The following is a 4,532-nucleotide window of genomic DNA, read 5'->3' as shown; positions in this document are numbered from 1 at the left end:
AACCTGCGTAAAATACGGTCCGTAGATTACATGCGTAATACGGATGACAGACCCCTAAACAGTGCTCCGTATGTCATCCGTAATCAAGGTGTGGTCGCATATTTTGCGCATGTCAGCATCCGTATGTAATCCGTATGGCATCCGTATGGTGAGATTTTCTCGCAGGCTTGCAAAATGGACATATAATGGAGCCCTATGACAGTTTTAATAAAGAAATGAAAGAATAGATATAGACACATAGAATGCATACATATATATATATATATATGTATTCTACACTCACTGGCCACTTTATTAGGTACACCTGTCCAACTGTGTGTTAAGACTTAATTTCTAATCAGCCAATCACATGGCGGCAACTCAGTGCATTTAGGCATGTAGACATGGTCAAGACAATCTCCTGCAGTTCAAACCGAGCATCAGTATGGGGAAGAAAGGTGATTTGAGTGCCTTTGAACGTGGCATGATTGTTGGTGCCAGAAGGGCTGGTCTGAGAATTTCAGAAACTGCTGATCTACTGGGATTTTCACGCACAACCATCTCTAGGGTTTACAGAGAATGGTCCGAAAAAGAAAAAAAATCCAGTGAGCGGCAGTTCTGTGGCCGGAAATGCCATGTTGATGCCAGAGGTCAGAGGAGAATGGGCAGACTGGTTCGAGCTGATAGAAAGGCAACAGTGACTCAAATTGCCACCCGTTACAACCAAGGTAGGCAGAAGAGCATCTCTGAACGCACAGTGCGTCGAACTTTGAGGCAGATGGGCTACAGCAGCAGAAGACCACACTGGGTACCACTCCTCTCAGCTAAGAACAGGAAACTGAGGCTACAATTTGCACAAGCTCATCGAAATTGGACAGTAGAAGATTGGAAAAACGTTGCCTGGTCTGATGAGTCTCGATTTCTGCTGCGACATTCGGATGGTAGGGTCAGAATTTGGCGTAAACAACATGAAAGCATGGATCCATCCTGCCTTGTATCAACGGTTCAGGCTGGTGGTGGTGGTGTCATGGTGTGGGGAATTTTTTCTGGGCACTCTTTGGGCCCCTTGGTACCAATTGAGCATCGTTGCAACGCCACAGCCTACCTGAGTATTGTTGCTGACCATGTCCATCCCTTTATGACCACAATGTACCCAACATCTGATGGCTACTTTCAGCAGGATAATGCGCCATGTCATAAAGCTCGAATCATCTCAGATTGGTTTCTTGAACATGACAATGAGTTTACTGTACTCAAATGGCCTCCTCAGTCACCAGATCTCAATCCAATAGAGCATCTTTGGGATGTGGTGGAACGGGAGATTCGCATCAGGGATGTGCAGCCGACAAATCTGCGCCAACTGTGTGATGCCATCATGTCAATATGGTCCAAAATCTCTGAGGAATGCTTCCAGCACCTTGTTGAATCTCTGCCACGAAGAATTGAGGCAGTTCTGAAGGCAAAAGGGGGTCCAACCCCTTACTAGCATGGTGTACCTAATAAAGTGGCCAGTGAGTGTATGTGTCTATATCTATTCTTTCATTTCTTTATTAAAACAGTCAGTGTGAGTTTACTGTATAGCGCACTGAATTGCCGGCTTTGCTAAAAGACACCGGGTGCGTATTTCTCGCAAGTCACACGTGTGGTCCGTGTGTAATCCGTATTTTTTGCGCACCCATAGACTTGCATTGGCGTATTACGGCCGTAGTACGCTGACAATCGCAGCATGCTGCGAGCAGCACGGAGCGTAGAATACTGATGAGAAATATACGGCTGGTGCGAGGGACCCCATAGAGAATCATTTGTCCGTGTCTAATGCGTGCTTTTTGCGCCTCTCACGCACCCGTATTCCTCGCCAGTGTGACTCCGGCCTTAGGGTGGTTTCACATTAGCGCTTTTTAAGCGCACGCACGGCCGGGGGTAGCTCCGCCCCCGAGCCGGCTCTCTGCCCGGCGTGCCCGCCCCTTGCTTGTAGCGCCGCCTCCTAGCGCACAGCGGCGCCTGCGATCGGCGCACCCTGTCTTTAGCATAGGGTGCGCAGATCGTGCGCAGGCCGTGCGCTAGTTGCGCTTTGACCTGCGCAGCGCACTTTTGACGGTGCGCCGTGCGCGCCAAAATCCGAAAAGTTTGATTTTGGCGCGCACGGCGCGCATACGCGATTCCGCCGCGGTAAAAACCGCAGCATTAGCACAGCATTGCGGAATCCCAAAGGAATGCATGGGATGCTTATTTTTCGCGTTTTCGCGGCAAAATCGCGCAGTTAAAACCGCAGCGGAAACGCGAAAAAAACACCACGTGTGAACGTAGCCTAACAGTCCCTCCTTTGGAAATATGCAAAATCAAAATCCTAATCTCGTCGAACCTATCGATCTGTCCTCCCGGCCTACCTATCTCAACAATGCTGGAACCAAACTAACTAATCTTCACCGTATATACGAGACAACTAGAGTTGAGCGAAACGGGTCGAAAAATTTCAAAAGTCGCCGACTTTTGTCAAAGTCGGGTTTCATGAAACGAAACCCGACCCTAGGATGAGGTCGGCCACGAGGTCGGCGACTTACGCGCCAAAGTCGCGTTTCAAAAGTTTGTTTTGCGCTCTTTTTCAGCCAATCAGGATCCACGGACACTGTGGGCAACGTGATGACATAGGCAGGGGTCACCACCATCTTTCAGAAGGGCATGCAAGTGATTGGCTTGCTTTGGTGGGCGTCACAGGGGGTATAAAAGGGCGTGCACGCCGACCGCCATCTTACTTCTGCCGATCTCAGTATAGGGAGAGGTTGCTGCTGATTCTGTAGGGAGAGCGTTAGGCAGGGAAGAAGACAAAAAAACTGCTTCTGCTGCTAGCGATTTGGCCTGCACAACACACCAGTCACTGTGTGTGCAGTGCAAGGGGAGGCTATATAGTGGTGTATCAGTGGTGTTGGTTGTTGGGCTGCCTTCTAAGGCTTCCTGACATTCCTGCATTGCTGTTTACCCACTGCTCCGCAAACTGCTTTTTTAAAAGCAATCCCAATTTTTTTTTTGTCCTGCTGAGAAGAAAAAAAAACTGCTTCTGCTGCTAGCAATTTGGCCTGCACAACACACCAGTCACTGTGTGTGCAGTGCAAGGGGAGGCTATATTGTGGTGTATCAGTGGTGTTGGTTGTTGGGCTGCCTTTTAAGGCTTCCTGACAGGCTGGCATTGCTGTTTACCCACTGCTCCGCAAACTGCTTTTTTCAAAGCAATACAATCTCCCTTATCCTCTAGTCACTTTTGTCACAGCTGTGCCATCGAGCCTGTGACATAGCGCTCAGATATCAGTGGGCCTCACACAATCCAAAAGTGTCCAGTGTCCAAAAGTGTGTGCAGAAATTCAAAATCTCCCTTATCCTCTAGTCACTTTGGTCACAGCTGTGCCATCGAGCCTGTCACATAGCGCTCATATATTCATTGGGCCTCACACAATCCAAAAGTGTCCAGTGTCCAAAAGTGTGTGCAGAAATTCAAAATCTCCCTTATCCACTAGTCACTTTGGTCACAGCTGTGCCATCGAGCCTGTCACATAGCGCTCAGATATTCATTGGGCCTCACACAATCCAAAAGTGTCCAGTGTCCAAAAGTGTGTGCAGAGATTCAAAATCTCCCTTATCCTCTAGTCACTTTGGTCACAGCTGTGCCATCGAGCCTGTCACATAGCGCTCAGATATTCATTGGGCCTCACACAATCCAAAAGTGTCCAGTGTCCAAAAGTGTGTGCAGAGATTCAAAATCTCCCTTATCCTCTAGTCACTTTGGTCACAGCTGTGCCATCGAGCCTGTGACATAGCGCTCAGATATTCATTGGGCCTCACACAATCCAAAAGTGTCCAGTGTCCAAAAGTGTGTGCAGAGATTCAAAATCTCCCTTATCCTCTAGTCACTTTGGTCACAGCTGTGCCATCGAGCCTGTCACATAGCGCTCAGATATTCATTGGGCCTCACACAATCCAAAAGTGTCCAGTGTCCAAAAGTGTGTGCAGAGATTCAAAATCTCCCTTATCCTCTAGTCACTTTGGTCACAGCTGTGCCATCGAGCCTGTCACATAGCGCTCAGATATTCATTGGGCCTCACACAATCCAAAAGTGTCCAGTGTCCAAAAGTGTGTGCAGAGATTCAAAATCTCCCTTATCCTCTAGTCACTTTGGTCACAGCTGTGCCATCGAGCCTGTCACATAGCGCTCAGATATTCATTGGGCCTCACACAATCCAAAAGTGTCCAGTGTCCAAAAGTGTGTGCAGAGATTCAAAATCTCCCTTATCCTCTAGTCACTTTGGTCACAGCTGTGCCATCGAGCCTGTCACATAGCGCTCAGATATTCATTGGGCCTCACACAATCCAAAAGTGTCCAGTGTCCAAAAGTGTGTGCAGAGATTCAAAATCTCCCTTATCCTCTAGTCACTTTGGTCACAGCTGTGCCATCGAGCCTGTGACATAGCGCTCAGATATTCATTGGGCCTCACACAATCCAAAAGTGTCCAGTGTCCAAAAGTGTGTGCAGAGATTCAAAATCTCCCTTATCCTCTAGTCAC

The sequence above is a fragment of the Dendrobates tinctorius genome, unplaced genomic scaffold, assembly GCF_039654945.1.
Source record: "Dendrobates tinctorius isolate UK_male_01 unplaced genomic scaffold, ASM3965494v1 ptg000089l, whole genome shotgun sequence".
Taxonomy (NCBI): domain Eukaryota; kingdom Metazoa; phylum Chordata; class Amphibia; order Anura; family Dendrobatidae; genus Dendrobates; species Dendrobates tinctorius.
This window is presented reverse-complemented; position numbering follows the sequence as displayed.